Source organism: Vicugna pacos, chromosome 17 (genome assembly GCF_048564905.1).
Source record: "Vicugna pacos chromosome 17, VicPac4, whole genome shotgun sequence".
Lineage (NCBI taxonomy): Eukaryota > Metazoa > Chordata > Mammalia > Artiodactyla > Camelidae > Vicugna > Vicugna pacos.
The window spans coordinates 15,537,338-15,556,058 of NC_133003.1; the positions used below are offsets into that span (position 1 = coordinate 15,537,338).

The 18,721-nt window shown below is 42.5% G+C and overlaps 2 long non-coding RNA genes across 12 annotated transcripts in view; both read left to right on the plus strand.

Annotated features, from left to right (window-relative positions):
- LOC116283906 (uncharacterized) overlaps positions 1 to 18,721 on the plus strand; it is a 194,003-nt gene that overhangs the window by 42,285 nt on the left and 132,997 nt on the right. The gene's annotated exons all lie outside the window — the stretch shown is intronic.
- LOC140686725 (uncharacterized) lies at positions 232 to 12,776 on the plus strand. Its single transcript, XR_012060578.1, has 2 exons — positions 232 to 426; positions 12,521 to 12,776. It is a non-coding gene; the product is annotated as an uncharacterized lncRNA (long non-coding RNA).

Consider the following 18,721-nt stretch of genomic DNA (forward strand, 5'->3'; position numbering starts at 1 on the left):
GGTTACAGGTAGAATAAACAGACACCCACACGAAGGCACAGATGTGATGTGATGAGAGGACAGGGCTGCAGGGGAAGAGGAGGGTCTGGAAGGCCAGGAGGTGGTGGGACCTCTCAGGCTGGGTGCCAGGGGTGGGGCTGTGCTTCCCCTCCCCCACCCACAGGGACCCTTTGTGACTGCCCCATGGCTCTGTGATGCGGGCGTGGAACTCTCTAGGATACAGCACACATCTGAGTGCCCACTGCCTGAGGCAGCAGTGAGCTTCAGATGATGGACACCTACCTCCTTTTCTGAGCAGCTTGAGGGAGCCCCGGGGTATCGATTCCATCGTTTCCTGTCTGTGTGTGGTTGGGCTTCTCCATCCTCCTCTGTCCTACAGGGAGCACACTGCCATGAGTCTTCAGGATAAAGAAGACATCAAGCAGGGTAAGGGAGTCAAGGCCCAGGCCCATTGAGATTGATTTTTGATTTCCCTGTTTCTCTTTCCTCCTTTGTAAATTAATTCTCTTAGGACCAAGAGACATCTGAGATCTGTACACATTGAAGAGAATAAAACTAATAAGAGTTTAGAATGAAGACTAGAGTTTCTATCTGAATCTCACAGACCATCTTCCTGGGTCTGACTGAGGGCTTCAGAGTAAAATCTCAAACAGAGTGATTCACTGGCCATGGGTTGGATTAAGGAAATTCAGGGGACCTGAAGGAGAACAGCCTCAATACTTGTTCGTCAGCTGTCTGTTTCAGATGTCTCTGGTGTGTTTCCTTTGTGTTAGAGACTATCTAAAGAGCAACACTGAACTTCTGAGAGCCTCTGAAGATATACCGGACCACTCTTTCTGTTGGGGAGTGGAGTCCTATTTGATGGAGCATCAGGCAATCATAGGTCTGAGATTTTGTGCCTGTCTTCAGCTGAGGGCTACCAACTGAAATACCAATTAAGGAACATATTCAGAAAACCCTTCTTTGGGTTTTTCAAAGAAGGAAAAATTGGAAATATTTGTATCTACTTTCAAAGTGAATACCTTATACTTCCTTTTCCAGACAAGATGGAGTAAATGCATTTCTTCCACTCTTTCTACTATATATGAAAACTCTGGACATCATAAACACACATATGAAGTTCTAAAAGATATAGAGAAGACGTGGGTCAGCCAGAGACCCCAGGACTTGAGGAATAGCACACCTATGAGTTCCCTGGGTTTTCTTTTTGGCCTCCTTATATCCCAGACTGACTACAGCCCAGGCCACCTGCCTAGAAGCTGGCAACCCAGAAATTTTGATGGTTACAAGCAAAAATAGGGCACACACAAAAGAAACCTTCTCTCTTTAGCTGAAAGACCATGAAAGGTACAGCCTGAAAGGACAGAACAGTGTTTTGATAATAATTACAGATTATTATCGCATCCAGATAAACTAAACATGCCTCTTCCTCGTCCCCACCAACGAAGGCTGAATGGGGAGTCCTAGACTTCCACCCTCACATGGTGCTCTCACCACTGTTACTCAACATAGTACTTGAGGTCCTAGCCAGTGCAGTAAGGCAAGAAGAGGAAATAGAAGGCATGTAGATTGGAAAAGAATAAAACTATTTGCAGATGACATGATGGGCTTTGTAGAAAGTCCCCGTAAATCTACAAAAAAACTTCTAGAACTAATATATGAGCTGGGTAAAGTTGCAGGATAAAAGATCAACATGTAAAAGTGAATTGTATTTCTGTATGGTAGCAGTGACTGCATGGAAACAAATAATAAACATACCATTTATGATCACTTTGAAATACTTAGGTGTAAATAACTGAACTTGTACAGGACTTGTATGCTGAAAACTACAAAATGCTAATGAAAGAACTTGAAGATCTAAATAAATGGAGAGATATACCATGTTCACGGATTGAAAGACAAAACATAGAAAATATCATTTCTCCCCCAAATTGATCTATAAAATCCCCATTAAAAAAATCAGCAAGTTTTTTTTGTAGAAATGGATAGGTCTATTCTAAAATGTATATAGAAAGTTAAAGGAATAGTAAGATAGCTAAAACAATCTTTTTAAAGAAAGTGAGAGGAATCAGTCCACCTGATTGTGAGACTTACCATATGGCTAAACTATAACATTTTTAGAAGAAAATATAGGAGAAAATATTTGGGATCTATAGTTTGGTGAAAAGTTTTTAGACATAATACCTAAATTTGACTCATAAAAGAAAAAAATCAGTGAATTAGATTTCATCAAAATTTGAACTTTTGCTTTGTGAAACTGTTAAGATGAAGACAAGTTACATCCTTGGAGAAAAGTTTTGCAAACAATGTATATGACCAAGAACATGTGTCTAGGATATTTAAAGGAGTCTCAAAACTCAACAGTAAAATCACAAACAATCCAATTAGAAGATGGGCAAAAGGCATGAAGGGATATTTCACTGAAAACCATATACAGATGGCAAAGAGGCACATGAAAAGATACTCGGTACCACTAGCCATTAAGGAAATGCAAATTTAGACCACAAAGAGCTATCACTATCTTATTTTTAAACAGCTAAGATAAAAAAAAATAGTAACTATACGAAACTCTGGCAAGGATGCAGGGAAACTGGTTCCTTCATAAATTGCTGGGGGGAATGTAAAATGGCATAGCTACTCTGGAAAATGGTTTGGCAGTTTCTTAAAAATGAAACGTATACTTACAGAACGACCAGCAACCATACTCCTGGCCATTTACCCCAGAGAAGTGAATCTTACATTCATACAAAAACCAGAACGTGAATGTTCATAGCAGCTTTATTTGTGATAGCCCCAAACAGGAAAAAAATACTTTTCAGCAGGCGAATGGCTAAACAAACTGGGGTACATCCATACCGCAGAATACTACCCATCAGTAAAAGCTGTTGACACACAACTTGGATGGATCTCAAGGGCATTATGCTGAGTGAGGAAAAGCCAATCTCAAAGGGTCACATGCTGCATGATTCCATTTATATAACATTCACAAAACGACAAAATTATAGATATGGAAAACAGATTAGTGGCTGCCAAAAGTTAGGGGTGGCGAGCAGAAGCGGGTAGGTATGATCATGAAGGGTTAGCATGGGGAGATCTTTGTGGTGACAGAATAATTTTGTACTTTGATTGTAGTGGTGGTTACAAAAATTCATCCATGTGATAAAATGACATAGAACTATATACACACATTGTGCTAATGTCAGTTTCCTGGTTTTGATATTGGACTGTAGTTATGTGGGAAGTAACCATTAGGGGAAACTGGGTTAAGGGTTCATAGGACCTCTATTTTTGCAACTTCCTGTGAATCCATAATTATTTCAAAATAGAAGGTTAAAAGAAGGATAAAAACCAAAGGAAGTAAAATACCTTATAAGTTGGTGTTGATACTGTCAATTCAAATCTAGGACCACAGAGCAAACCTCACTGATCTGACATCTGTGTCTCTTTTCCCCCCACACTGAACAATGTGATTCTCAATGACACCATCACAAGCACCTTTTTTTTTTTAAAAAAACAATACACATCTAACAAACTCTTGGATAATAATACCAACACTCCCATCAGCAATGTGATTACTGAAAACAATTCAGAAATTTTTCAGTTCTGTCTTTAAGGTGTATGTTTCTAGGGATGTGCAGATAATTATTTTCAAATCACTTAGAGTATTTTCCCTTGGGACTGTGCTACCAAAGGATAGACATCAATGTTCACTTGTTTAATTTTGCCTTTGATTTTAGGGATTGCATTTTTAAAGTTTAATTTAATTTTGTAATTATGTAAATTATTTGCATGGTTTCAAGTAAAATTGTCAAAACTAAGTATATTCAGAGAAGCCTAGATTTTATCTCCTCTGTTCCCCTCTGTCTGTAGGTAACCATTTAAAACGTCATATGTTTCATCCTTCTGTTTTAAAATATGTATTTGCATATATATGCTATCTTTATATCCACCCCTTTTTAGGAACTACACAAACTTCACCACATTGAGATTTTCACTGAACTGGTTATCCTGGCAACTACTTCCTTATACTATACTTCTTTTGACAGATGTGTAACACGCCACTGGTGGATATACCATACTTCATACAATCATTTTTCTATTGATTGTCATTTAAATTTTTTTACTAGTTCTCTTCTATTCTATATATAACACAGCAGCAAATAGTCGTATGAACGTATCATTTCTTATTTTTGCCAGTGTATTTTTGGAAAAGATTTCTGGAAGAGGACTTGCTGGACCAAAAGATAATTTTTTTTATAGATGCGCAGATAGCTTTTGATTTCTTAAAAAACAAAACACAATGGAAACACTAACGTGGAATGCAGAATTTCAGTTCTGTGAGGACGACCGTGGATTTTGACCGCTAGGTTCTTTCTTGGGCTACTGGGATGCTTCATCCTGGGAATGGTCATTTTGGCAGTTTGGAAGGTGAGCCTCCTGCCTGCCCTACCAGCTCCTGGAGGGTCTCTGGGCCATGAGCTGATTCATGAATGCAAGTGAATACCTGGGATGGTGCTGAACAGGGTACCAAGTTACCCCTGGGACCTGCCCTGCTTTCTGGACTCTTGTAGAAATCCCAGCAGTTTTTGTTGCAACCATTATCCATCTCTTAATGTAACAGGACTCCTGTGTGTCCCAGGCATCATGCCCATTCAATCCATACACCCTAGGAAGAGAAGATTGTTAGGAAAGCTGAGAAAACTGCGCTTTAGAAAAGAGGAATCTCTCGCCCTCAAAATACCACAGCCCGTAAGTGATGGAGCCAGTTCCAAATCTTGGCCAGTAGAATATTCTCAAAGATGAGGGAGTAAAGGGTGTTTCTCTGAACTTTTCTCCAAATGTTACCCAAAATCAACAGGGTGAATAAGAAATAGGAACTTATGAAGCATTTGGAATGCTGGATCACAAAACACCAAGTCAAAGAGAGGAGGAAATAAAGGCTCATGGCTTAGCTAAGAGGATGAAGCTTAAAACCGAGTGGCTGCAAGGTGTGTGTGAGTGTGCATGTGCACACAGGCTCTGCTTGCGTGCCGCTGTCATGCCGAATACAGGAGAGGCTCAGACCCGGGGAGCACAAGGGCCTTACAATGCTGGGTGAAGGGAGGACACCGGAGATAGGTATTTGAAAGCAGTTAGGTGTTAGATTCTCATTCCATTTCTGCAGGAGGCCTAGCATTTAACCTTTGGAGGAACTGAATCAATCAGAGAGGGTAGGACGCTGGGGTGGGGAAGGCAGCCATGTCTTGATTTGCTGTAACAGGAAGTCAACAACCGATATCTAAAAATGGATAAATCTGGGGATGCCAGCAAATGTATCATTTGGAGATACAGCGGTAAATCCTGAGGGGAAAAAATAACCCAAAGTGTTAAAAAAAAATGACTGCTTATACAAAAATAAATAAATGGTGAAATTGGGAATAAGTGAAACAGGAAGGGCTAAATGTCAGTATTATCGTTGAAACTGACAGGTCCGTGGAGATTCATCACACACTCTCCTTTTGGGTATGTTTGAACATTTCTAGGATTAAAATGAAAAAATCAAGGGCCAGTATTCTAATTATTATTATTAAAGTACCATTTGACTTTAGAAGCTGTCTACTAGGAATACCCTTATGGCAAAATGACAGCAATCTAGTTTGTTCACCCCCAAGTGTATGGTCTCAACTAATTAGAGTAAGGATGGCAGCTTGAGGTCCTGGAGGAAGCCCTAATGACTGGGGCATAAACTGGAGGGTTTGGGAAAGTTGTCCAGCCTCCCGGGGCTTTCAGACTTCTTTTCTGCAAAATGAGGATTTTGAACCAACTCCAGAGTCTGTAATGTTAGGATTGAGCAGGGTGGAAATAGACTGTGGAAATGGAATGGGATGAGGTGGGTGGGAGGGGAGGGTATTAAAATTTCTATGAGAAAATGAGGGTTAGAAAAAAAAAAAAAAACTGAAGATTTGCCACTGTCGGAGAATCTTGAATTAAGGATTGCGTCCACTTTTCCTTATTTTCTTCTCCAGTGCTTTGTAATCCTCTTCAGCCAATTTGGAAAATGCCTCTCTATGCTCTGGGAGGATTATATTTCAATAGGAGCAACATTTGATTCTATGGAGGAGTTTAGCAGGGACCAGTGAGCACCACTGGTGACAGTGACTAATGAAAGAGCAGGGCCGACGGCGTGTGAATAGGGACGAGTGTTGTGTGGCTGCGCTTCTACCCCGAGTTAAATCGAAGGGTCCAATTTGGTCTGCTGAACAAACATATTTATGGAGGTTTATTGAACACAAAATTAATTTAGGAGACATTAATCTAAACAGAACTCGACTGACAGCAAGCGCGGTGCTGTTTCATGGAAGACAGAGGGAAGAAATGAGCCAGGCCTGCCACGGCCCTGCCTTTTGTTAAGAAAATACGAGCATCCCCAGGGCTTTAATAGCCTCTAATCCCTTCTTTTGAACAATGCAGCCTCCAGCTAGACCAAGGGCGCAAAACAGAATCCTGAAGAATGCCCAGTCTAGGCGGTCAATTCCTGCAGTCGAGTCGGCTTCAGGATGAGATGCCATCTGCCGTGGGCACATCTTCTCTTCCTGCCTTTGTTTTCTTTGTATGTTTGGGTGGGGGTTTATTTTGCATTTGACAGTAATGCAATACCTTCTCACAGTGTGGTCCACAGACCAACACTAGCGGCATTCCCTGGGAGCTTGTCAGAAATGCAGGTTCTCAGGCGCTGCCCCCGACCTGCGGAATTTGAAGCTGCATTTTAAACCAGATTCCAGGCGACTTGTAAGCACGTTAGAGTTTGAGAAGCTCTGTTTCATAAAGTCCCCTCCTCTATGAGGTAAAAATGAGAACAGTCTAATCTTGGATAGTCCAGAAAGTCTAGGGCTATCTGAACTTTTTCCCCCTTCAAATTATAAAACTAAAGGCCAATGCAGAAAATTTGAAAAAAACAAAAACAGAAGTACAAAGGAAAAAACAGTCATCTGTAATCTTGGGAACCCAGTGTAACTACAGTGAACATTATAGAGCTTGTCTCTCCTGCCTTTCTTCAATGCATATTATGTGTTCTTTTTAAATACAAGTGATAAATCCTCACTCAGTCATTTAGTCATTCAACAAACGCTTATTGAGCACCTATGAGGCACTGGGTGCTGAGGATACAGTGATGAGTAAGACTGATAGGTTTTGTGGGGAAACCAACATGTAATAACCATAAGAGACTTAACCAGTGCCTTACCGTGGATGGGACCCTCAGGTGTCCCCTTGCCCAGTCTGTCTTCTTGTCCCCTACGTCTCTCTGGAGCAGCTCCAGAGAGATCGTGCTGATCTCCCCCAAGTCTGCCCCTACTGACCTTCCCCTCATCCAGACACTTCCCCTCTAATGCCCCATTCCTCAGGGTCTTATTAATTGTGAGATTAGCTAACATTTATTAAGTGCATACAAAGTGCGAGGCACTGTATTAAGCGCTTTGCATGTATTATCTCTTATCCTTGCAACAGTTTTATCAGGTAGGTGCTATTATCCCCATTTTACATACAGTTCAGGGAATTGTCCAAGGTCACCAGGTAGTAACTGGCAGTCAAACCCAGGGCTAGCATTGAGCTGATACACTGGTGCATGCTAGAGTGTTAATGGGTAATAAGTAACATGTGTCTCATCCTTGCATTTACTAGGGAATTGCCAGAGGGCAGACAAGACACCTTAACCCAAAAGAATGAATCTCTGATTGTAACATCTCAGGAAGACAGGAAGATCACGTGGGCTGGAGGGAGGTTTAGAAGAGGGTCTTCCATGTATATTTCTTGTCATTTAATTTTTTAGTGGTCTTGTTGCTTTGTTTTGGCTACAACAGGACACAAACACCAAAAAGAAAGTCCACTTACCAACTCTAAAGGCCTTTTAGAAATTCAACCTCCTGCAACATTGTCTGTTTTAAATAACCAGCCAGGCAAATGTTGACCCAGAAGCCTCCTCCTCATCCTTCAAGGCCCAACCTGGGGAATTCCTGCTCCTTGAAGTACATTACCTAGACTGAGCTGCCTCTCCTCTGCTGTCTTGCCACTACCTACTTACAGGACTCTGAGTATGTGACTGGTTCCTCTAAGCCTCAGTCCCCTCATCTCTAAGATGGGGATAATCACAGGGTCTACCTCATAGGACTTTGGCAAAAGGCTGCAGGAGATATTTAGCTCCATGACCAGCATATAGTAAATACTCAGTAACAGTATTTATTGTTTTTTTTCATAGTGCAGCTTTTAATCTTTTTGCATGTCTATTTCACCCTTTTGACTGCTTTTTGGAGAGCAAGGACTGTGTCTTACTTATTTTTATATCTGAGGGAGCAAGAATGGACCCAAAATGGACCGTGGAAGTACTGGTAGAAGTGAAAATAAATCAGTGCTCATATTAGGCAAGAAATTAAGACAAGAATTTCATTTATGGTGACGCCTCATGCTCTGGGCATAGAGGTAGAAGACGACACTTAGTGTTGATGGATGGTGTGAGTTAATAGTTCATGTACTTCCCAAGCATTGGTAAAAAGTCTCGATTCAGTAAATGTCCGGTGATCTTGCCTCTCCCTTTGTATTTGTGGCTGTAGCTAAGGGGTTGGTACATTCTTCAGTGTCAGGTGTTGTAGTTACAGGTTTAAAGAGAACTTGTCATTGGTTTAGGGAAGATTTTATGCTAATCAGTGAATTGGAAAATGCCTATAAAAGGTTAAAGGATCCAGTAGTAGCTGATATTAGAGAAAAAAAAAACCTTAGAGCAAATTGACAATATTACAAAGTGTATGTGTGTGTGTGTGTGTGTGTGTGTGTGTGTGTGTGTGTTTATACACAAAGATAATCTTAAATATCTCAAGTCACGCTTATATTCATTTGGGCATAGACTCATCTCAGTTTCTACTGCAGACAAAGTGGAAGGACTCTGGTGGTTTGAAGCTTTAGTTCTGCTCTAAAGGGCTTTCTATTTGATATAAGGGATTTAAATTAGTTATAAACAAGGATATTTTGAGACTATCTTAAGTTGTTACCTGCTTCCCAGGTTATAGAAAAAGGTCTAGGGGTAGCCTTCACCTGAATTTATTTATTTTTAATGTAAGAGTTACTTTGCTATAATGAAAAATGCTGGTTAATGAATTTCTTGGGGAGTTTTATGCAGATAAAATGTGAACAGAATAGAACTACATATTAATTCCACAGATGTCTTAGGTTATTATTAACAAAGGAAGGCTGTGTTTCTCAAAGGCTTAGTAATAATGATCTAGGACAATGTTAGACCTCTTAAAGTTAAATATGGTGATACTGTCATTGTAATGCTGAATTCCTCCTAAAGGCTCAATCATAATTCTTTCCTGACTTCTCACTGAACTCTCTGGCCGCCTCTGACTGACAGCAGAGCTCAGAGTGGAGGATTCTCCTTCCATATGATCTCTGTGATATGGCATCTGTAGCCTCTGAAGGTTGGGGTGGTACCCATCCCTCCGGCTTCCTGTTTAAGAAGGAAGCGCCCCTGGCTTGCCGCTAGGCTGCATGCTTCAGCTTTGTTTCTCTTGAATTTGCTTTTCCTCTCAGCCCGACATTATTTCCGCTGTTGGCTGCAACCCTGAGTGACCAGTGGGGTGTAAATTCTGTTTAGAGTATGCAACGTGGGCCAGCTCCACCAGGGTTGCCCCGCTTTTCAGCCAATCTAACAGGATCCCTGGACTTCCCTGTGAATGAAAAGGTACCTTAGGCAAGTGGCCATACCCACAGTCAGCCCACGAGTGTCCTCTCTGGGATTTGGCTTCTGTTCCGTTCTAGTCTGAAGAGTAATGCCTTTATCCATTTGTCTGCCACCATTCATTCAGCACCCATTCGTTCATTCATTCAACAGACATTAAATACCTACCAAGTGCCAGCCACCTTCACAGGTTTTAGAAATATGAATAGGTTTCTGTTTTCAGAGTCCATAAGCAGACAAGGAGAAAGACCCTTAGAAACGAATGTGACTAGTGCATACGAGATGGCTTGGTGGTATAATCTTTAAAGACTTCTTGGAAGGTGACTAATCTACTGGGGCTATCGGGTAGATAGCTGGACTTGTCTTAAATTTCAGAAGTGGTGCTTTTTGGAAATGATGTGAGATGGTGGTAGGATGCTTTATAATTAGAACCTGAGAATGTTTCAGGTATTTTTATCTGCAATTATCTCATGAATCTTGGGGGCAATGTTTAAAGAACTGTCCCTGCCCATGGCATGTCAGCCTTATGATGTGACTCACTGGAGTAGACCTTCAGAAGGGGTGTCCCTGACCTTGACCTTGTGAGGCCAGTGAGAAACCGGGGTGGGAACAGATCTCTAAAGGGGCTGAAGGAATGAGCTTTGGAACCTCCCTGACCTGGTTTTATTCCCAGGTCTACTACTTAACATGGGCATGTTTCCTAACTTTCTAAATTTCAGTTTTGTTTATTTGTAAGATAGAATAAAACCTGCCTCAAAGGTTTGTGTTTGAGAATTAAGTAGGATAATGCAGGTTAGAATGGATTCTTCAATAGCAGACTCTGAGTTGAGGATTCATATGAAATGATTTATTGAGGGAGCAGACTTGGGAAAAAGATTTTTTTTTTATGTAAGAAGAAAGAAAGTTATATACATTTATTTTCCTCAGTGCCTCACTGATTTGAAGTTCCATCCTTTAAATAGACAACCCTCTATTTTGTTTTATTGATCAGTTATTTGTCATTGTTTTAATAACTATACATTTATAGCACATTCAATATGATGGAATGAATTCCCCTTAATTATTCTGGCTATTCTTACATGTTTATTTTCCTAGATGAACTTTAGAATCATTTTTATCAAGTCTTTAGAAAAGTTACGTAGGAATTTTGACAGTAGCTCAATTTATAGATTTAAGAAGTGACATTCTTACATTTTTAATCTTCCTCTCCAAGAACATAGCATTCTTCTCCATGTATTCCTATGTTCTTTTAGATCCTTTAGTACAGTCTTACAGTTTTAATATTAGAGGTCATGTGCTGGCTTTGGGATGTATTCATATGTATCTTATGTTAATGTGAGTGGGATCTGTTTTTACACTGTATTTTCTAAGTGAAATTAAATTTTTTTATTGACGTATAAGAAACCTAGAGGTTTTCTGCACGTATTTTATAGATGATCACTTTATTGAATTTACTTATTACTTCCAGTTTTTCAGTTGATTTTCTTGTGTTTTTGAGGAATGCAATGACAATATCTGCAGACAATGGGAAGCATGCCTTCTCATTTAGAATATTAATGCATTTTATTTTACTTTTTAGTTACTTTATTGTTTAGCATGTTTATATTGTTTGAGATTTTAATCAGAATCCTTATGTTTCACCTTTAAGCAGGATGCAGGTTATTGGTTTTGTGTATGTGTATTATTAATTTTATTGACTTTCTAAAAAAATCAGGATGGTATGCTTTTTGGAAACCTCTCATGATCATCACATGATTTCCCTCTTGATTCATTAGTATGAAGAAATGTAGTATTAGATGTTCTAATTTTGTACTGTGCTTCCCTTCCTGGAATAAATTCCAGTTGATTTTTAAAATATCCTTAGATTCTATGTATGTTTATAAATACTGAATTTTTTTTTATTATTATCATGGACAAGTTCTGGTATCAGCACTTGGAAAGGATATTTTCCTCCTTTCCTTGTTCGCTGATATGTCCTAAATAGCATATGAGGTTTGATTTTGAAATAACTCACCCCCGAAACAATTTAAAACTGTCACTCTTTGAGGAATAGATTCTTTCTGACAGTTTCCCCAGTTTTGATCTGGGGAGATAGGAGCAGGGGAATTATTTTCAGCTTCTCTTACCAAAGAGAGTTGCCAATTAATCACCTTGGCCATTAACTGAACCTGGAATTGGCTTTTCTGGGAAGCTGTTTCCTTCCCCGTGGAGAGGGCACCGGGGGCGTCTGCCTTGGTTAGCCGCCTCCCGGGATTGGGGGATGGGAACTTAGTGGACTGACTTCAGGGCTTGATCATATCCCGCCACCCCAACCCCAGCAAAACTTCATTGGAAGAGAAAGCATGCTGAGAGCCCATCCCTGCTCTGCCCTTCCTGCCCTCTCTCCTAGGGACCTTGTCGTCGGGTGTGTAGAATCTGTGCTGGCCCAGATGTTTTCAAATGCCTCGTGGACATCTAGTGAAAAATCCCACAGCCCAGTTGTCCCTGTCTCCTGTGCTCTTTATTCCATCAGTGGCACCTCCATCCACCCATTCAATTTCTCAAATTAAGAACTTGAGCTTTGCCCTAGATTGCTCCTTCCCCCTTACCTGTCCCATGTGATATGTTGACAGCATCTCTCAGGTTCTTCCCCTCCTCTTTCAGCATTGCAGCCTAACTCCAGATCCTTCAGTCTGGTCACTTTGTTATTACATTAACCTTGTCATCAGGCTCTCACTCTTGTCTTAGCCCCTGACATGCTCCCCTTCATCACTTCTCCTCCCCTCCTTCCATAGTGATCTTTGTAATAAGGATTTTTGATTTTTGTCAAAGCCCTATATACAGTTGAAAATATCAGATGCAAGTCTACACTTACTGGTCTGCGTTTTCTCAATCAAAGAAGCTTGGAATCAAAACCACAATGAGACATCACTTCACACCTGTTGGAATGCCTGTTAGCAGAAAGACAACAAGTGTTGGCGAGGATTGGTCCCTGTTCTACCTCCGGAGGCCGGCACAACTCGGTTGAAATGTGTGTCCTCTTTGCTGGCTCTCTGTAGCTTTCAAAATAAAGTCCAAGCTTCTTTAATGATCTGCCCTGCCTGCATCTTTCCCCTTGAGGTCTGCACCCTTCCTTTGCTATTCTGTGATGTCCTTTGAACGTCTGTCTCAGTGCTTACCATGCTGCATTGGTCCTACTCAATTGTCTCTACTGTTTGGGTGAGCTTCCTGAGGGCTGCGATTGGCTTCTGTTCAGCTTTTCATCCTGAAACACTATAGGAACTCCATGCTTGTTGAATACATGTAAACAAAGCCATTAACCACTCTTTCTAGTCTGGTCACCCCGAAGTATGGTTTGTTAGAGAACTGCTCCCGGTAGAGTGTACTAAGGGAGGGGACAGCGGGACAGGGAAGGGAGAGAAGGGAGGCCAGAAAGTAATCTTAGGCAAAATGAGCAGCCTCAGGGGACCTCTGCAGTGTAAATGGCCCCTCAGAGTTTGTCCAAACTTGAGGCAAGAGTTGGGGTTTCTTCATCCACGACCGCCAGTCACTAGCTAAGCTCTGCTCTGAGACAAGGCAGCCAGCCACCCTCATTGGTCCAAGGCTTTCCTGGTTTTATCATTAAAAGTCTCGTGTCCCAGGAAACATTTCAGCTGGAGCAAGTCAGAATATTTGACAACACTCCCAGAGGCATTTCCTGATGCTCACACTGAAAGTGATTCCAATAGCCCAAGGAAAACCCTTAAAAGAAACAGTTGCAACCATTAGAAGCCATGGTAGGCAGAACAGTGACCCCTGAAGATGACCACATCCTAATCCCCAGAACCTGTCAATACATTATCTTGGATGGCAGAACAGACTTTGCAGTTGTGATTAAATTAAGGGTCTTGAGATGGAGAGATTATCCTGAATTATCCAGTGTAATCACAAGCACCCTTATAAGTGAAAGAGGGAGGCAGGAGAGTCCAAGGAGGTGGGATGACAGAAGCTGAGATCAGAACAATGTGATTGCTGGCTTTGCAGACGGAGCCACAAGCCAAGGAATGTAGGCAGCCTCTAGGAACTGGCAAAGGCGAGAAATGGATTCTCCCCCAGAGTCCTGGGAAGAAATATAGCCTCATTGATTTTTAGCCCCATGAGATCTATTTCATACTTCTGGCTTCCAGAACTGTAAGATAATAAGTACAGGTTGTTTTAAATGACTGAGTGTGTGGTGGTTTGTCACAGAAGCAGTAAGAAACTAATACAGAGCACAGCTGTATTGAACTTGGCGGGGGGTGCCCCCAACGATATCCACTCCCTCCAGATCAGAAAACTAAATCAGAGAGCTAACACTTCACATGAATAGTTGACAACTTGGTCCGCTATCAAACTAGGGAAGTGTGGCATAAGTCATTAAGCTGTGGGATCTGGAGTTTGCTGCCCATTGGTCAAATGTGGGCTTTGGGCACTTTTCAGTGCTGTGACCTTGACATGTTAACGTTAAGTCTTTCTGAACCTCAGTGCTTCATCTCTATAATGGGGATAATTATAAAATCCAAGAGCCGTTCTCAGGATTAAATTAAATGCGTATGTATAGGAAGTACCAGCTGCACAGGAAAATCTCAGTGCAGATATCACTGGCAGGGGGGTCCCCTCTCTATTCAACTGTTGGAGTTTAAAGACAGCACAAAATTCAAGCTTGATGAATATTAGGGATTAAAATCACTTAACTTGCCTGGAGGGTACAGTACCAGGGTTTGTGTTTATAATCTTAGAGACAGTATGTACATATGAGAGCTTACTTGTGTCCACAGTGGGAATCACACAATGCTGAGTCCAAGTGCAAAACGTGTTACAGTATTTTAAATTATTTAAAAGAGGGAAGGACTAAATCGTATTTTAAAATCTGCAGTTATTTTATGGAGATTCCACAAAGCTGTTATTAAAATGGATAGAAAGGAAAAAAAAGGAGGAAGGGAGTTGTTGAACATTGTACAACTCTGTACGTCTAGTATTTTAGCACTTTTCCATCCATGGTTTGTTTATTGAAAGGATGGCTTTCACCGTCTTTCTTGCTCTCTTCCTGGGAGCTCAGTTAAGCCCATTATACTTGGGCTTCTCTTCCCAAGGTTATCTGGGGGTGTTTTCCCAGCCCTTTGATATGCTAAGCGGCCGTAACTGGGGAGAGTTTAATAAACAACCATTAAGTTGCTATTAGAAGTGTCAGGACTGGTATAACTAGTCATTTTGTAATAATTAGTGAAGTTCAACTGTAACTATAAAGTCACTCAGTGTCTGAGATCAGCTTCAGCTCAGTCTGGAAATGGGTCCTGCTGACTCTTTGTTGTCAAGGTGCCGGCTGTCCAAGTGGGCGATTACCTGCAGTCTGTTATTCATCTCCATTAGAGGACAGTGGCTAAATCTCAAACCAGCTAACGCAGAGACTTTTAAAGAGCTCTTCAAGGAAGCCAAAGCCATCGGTTATACTGTTTGGGTGGGAACCATCCAGAAGTGACATGTCTGTGGTCTGCCTTGTCCTGCCTCTCCGCCCGGGTCACACAATGCAGAGCTGTTGGGTCTCTTAGCAGGACTTTCTTCTACACTCCAGGGATGTCACTGGTTTGGGCTGAATCCCTTTTAAACGTGGTGCATTTTCTCCCTGGGTAGATGGTGGCCGGGAAGGGGCTGAAGATGGGCGCGGAGGAGGAGGTCTCTGGCTGAGTTGTATGTAGCCCGGGGGGCCGGCCTGGTGCTCCGTGAGGGGGTGGGTGTGGGAGGGCTGGCTTTGCTCTGAGGCTGTGCCAGCTCCTGGAACCGCTGAAAACCCTCCCTGAGGAGGACCAGTTAAAACAACAACCAAGGACATCAATCAAGCCTTATGGGGTGATTTTAAGGCCAAAGGGAAAGTATCTGGATGGAAAAAGGAGGTGGGCAGCAGTGGAAACTCCACCCATTGCCTCCTCTCCCTGAGCCTCAGTTTGCAGCCCCTGGTGCCCTCCAGCCGCCTCCCTCCCCAGCTCCTTCCGGCTGCCCTGGACCCCTACCCACTCCCCGCCTTGTTCGCCAGATGAACTGCCCTGTCTGTGCCTTGCCTTAGGCGGGGCCTTTCGGGGATAGAGCTGTGTTTGTCTCCACTGTGTGTTGAACTTGGCAGGTGCAGGCACATCTCGGTCCAAGTCAAACCACCACCTTTCAGAAGAGAGGGCTGGGTCTAGAATCCACGGCTTGGGGCGGGCCCCGTGTTCAACCACTGATGGTTGGAAGCAAATGTTCTCTTTCTCCACCAGCCATGCCGCTGGTAATAACTGGGAAGGGAAGAAACAGGCATCCAGGGCTGGAAGTAACAGGCGGAGGCTGGACAGCTGTGGGCAGAAGGAAGGAGGGCGGCTTCCCAGCCAGAGGTTCCAGCAGCCCGAGAGGCCAGTGTCGCTGTGGACAAATGAGCAGCTATTGGCCATGCTGATGCCATCTGGGTGAACACCTGAGTGCGCAGAGGCAGCTGGAAGGCGAGGTCCTATTTCTCAGCCCTCCTACCGGAAAGCTCTGGAAAGATGATGACTACGTTCAGGAAATGTCTCTCCCTTCCCCCTCGCTTCCCCCAGCCCTCATGGAATCTGTTGCTTCCACAGAGAGAGGCTGCCCTCCAAGGACCAAGAAGGGCATCCCACAGATCAGGGGGCAGAGGGACCTCCAGCCTCAGGTTCTCATTTGAAAATGGTTTCCAGAAAGTGAGATTCCCTCGTCCACTTCCCCAGCGTCAGTGACTCCTGGACAGCTGAGAGCAGACGTCTAGACACCAGCTCTAACACACACGAGCTGCGAGCCTTGGACAGGCGGCTCTGCCTCTCTGAGCCGCGGTGTCCTCCTCTGTGCAGTGGGGCTGTGGTCCGTCTAGTAAGTGCTCTGAAGATGAGGAGGGAGAACGTGTGGGAAGGTGCTGACTGGGCTGTTATTTTCATCAGCCCTTGTGCAGATGTCACAGCATTTTCACAGAGTTTCTCACTTCATAATCGTTCCAGGAGGTGGGCAGGGGAAGGGTGATGTGAGAATAATTACATTTTCTTTTAAAGTCTGAAACGCTGTGCCAGTGGAAATGATAGTACTGGCAGCCGCACGCCTGGCACAGGGAACACAACCCCAGCGGTGTTTGTGCCCATGTTGGGTACGTTTTCTCTTCGTCGGGTGAACAGCAGAGGAAGATGAAGGTGAACGTTTCCCAGGAATCTCTAGAGCCACCAAAGATGGGTAATCTGGTTTAGGGAAAACTATTCAGCATCTCCACCAGGGCTGTCCAGTAGAAATTTAATGTGGGTCACTCATGGAATTTTAAATCTTCTTGTAGCCACGTTGGAAAAGTTTTAAAAAGGTGAAGTTACTTTTAGTAACATTTTTAACCCTCCTATATTAAAAATACTACCATTTCAACACATAATCAATGTGAAAATTATTAATGAGGTTCTTTTAGTCTTTTTTTTTTCATGCCAAGTCTTTGAAGACCAGGGTGTATTTTACATTTACAGTACGTCTCGATTCCAGGGCTCAAAATTCATTGGAAATTCTTCATCTATATTTAGATTTTGTAAACTTTAAGAGTTGCCAGCATAGATTCACATGCTCAAGTCGTTCCAAACATACTTAAAAGATTTCCAGTCATGGCATCGAGTATCAGTTTTCAAATACAAATTTAAATTCATTAAAATTAAATAGAATGTAAACCTTAGTTCCTCAGTCACACGAGCAACATTTGGAGCACTCCGTAGCCGTGTGCGGCTTATGGATGTTGAATAGGACGGCCCAGGAGAGGCAGCCTCAGCTGGCCCATTTGCCCATTTGCTGGTGTTTCCCTAGTTAGAATTCTCTTCAATAACGTTCTTTGCAAGAATGTTTATCAAATGCCTACTTGATAAGTATTCATGTAAAACTATAGACATTACACTCCACATTGCAGACAGTGCAGATGATAAAGGGGGCTCTATTGGCGACCTCTCTGTACCGTGAAGGAATCAAGCCCTTTTACGTGGAGAGCCCGCGTGACGTGGGTCTCTGACATAGAGACCGGGGGAGGGGGTCCCAGTCAATCCATATAGTAAATACTTTAAAATCTTAATTGTTGTCTTTTTTGTCGGGGGAAGGTGCAAAAATAAAGCTAAATGGAATCTCTAACCTCCTCGTCTTACACACCTGTGGATCACTTTTGTACAGTGTGCTTGGAGGCCAGACTTGGAACATTGCTGCCATGGTTCCAGCCTTTCCTGGGGCTCAGGCACAAACTCAGTTCAAGGAGTGATTAGTGTCTGTTCTGGGCCTCTTCCCTGCTGACCTCCTCTCCTCCCCCCATAGTTTCTGGTCTTTTTTAAGAAAAGTATTTTATAATACATTCATTTTCAGACTTTTATTAAGTATTAAATAGTTTGTCATTCCCCCCCCCCCCCAAAACAAATGAAAGCAAAATATTCCCACAACAAAAGTCACAAAGAGATGGCCATGTCTTTACTTCAGAGTGTGACCCCATTTTGTTCTCTCGGGGTAGACCGTTCAGGAGTTTCCCTCTTACTCAAATTTGCCTGAATCGTTGGGCACACTGTAATGGGACAGCCTCGTGGGAAACTGGGACACATATTTCCAGGATTTTTGTGTTAATGATTTTCCCCCCCTCTACTGTTTTGAGAAATGGAAGTTCCTTCCCACTTACATGTGGATTATGTATTATTTTATTTATTTAAGGCCCCACTTCTGGCCACATCTTTACTTAGCATCTTGATTCTGGCTGGGTTCTGGGGGGCCCTTTTCTTCTCCTGTTTCTCACTCCTGCCACCTTTATTTTTCTTTCTTCAGTTGTTTTGCTACTTAAATCATCTGAGGTAGGTGGAATTTTTGGAATCCTTGGCTTCTTGTGGACACAGGTCTGGCTCTTCTGACCCCACGTGGGAGGAGCTGAGTGACACTTCGCTTCTGTCCCACTTCCCTCTTGAGAAGTATCCAGATAAAATTCTCTGAGGGAGTGAAAGGATTCTTGGCAAACTGAAGGGACTTTCTTCCTCTCTTTTGTGT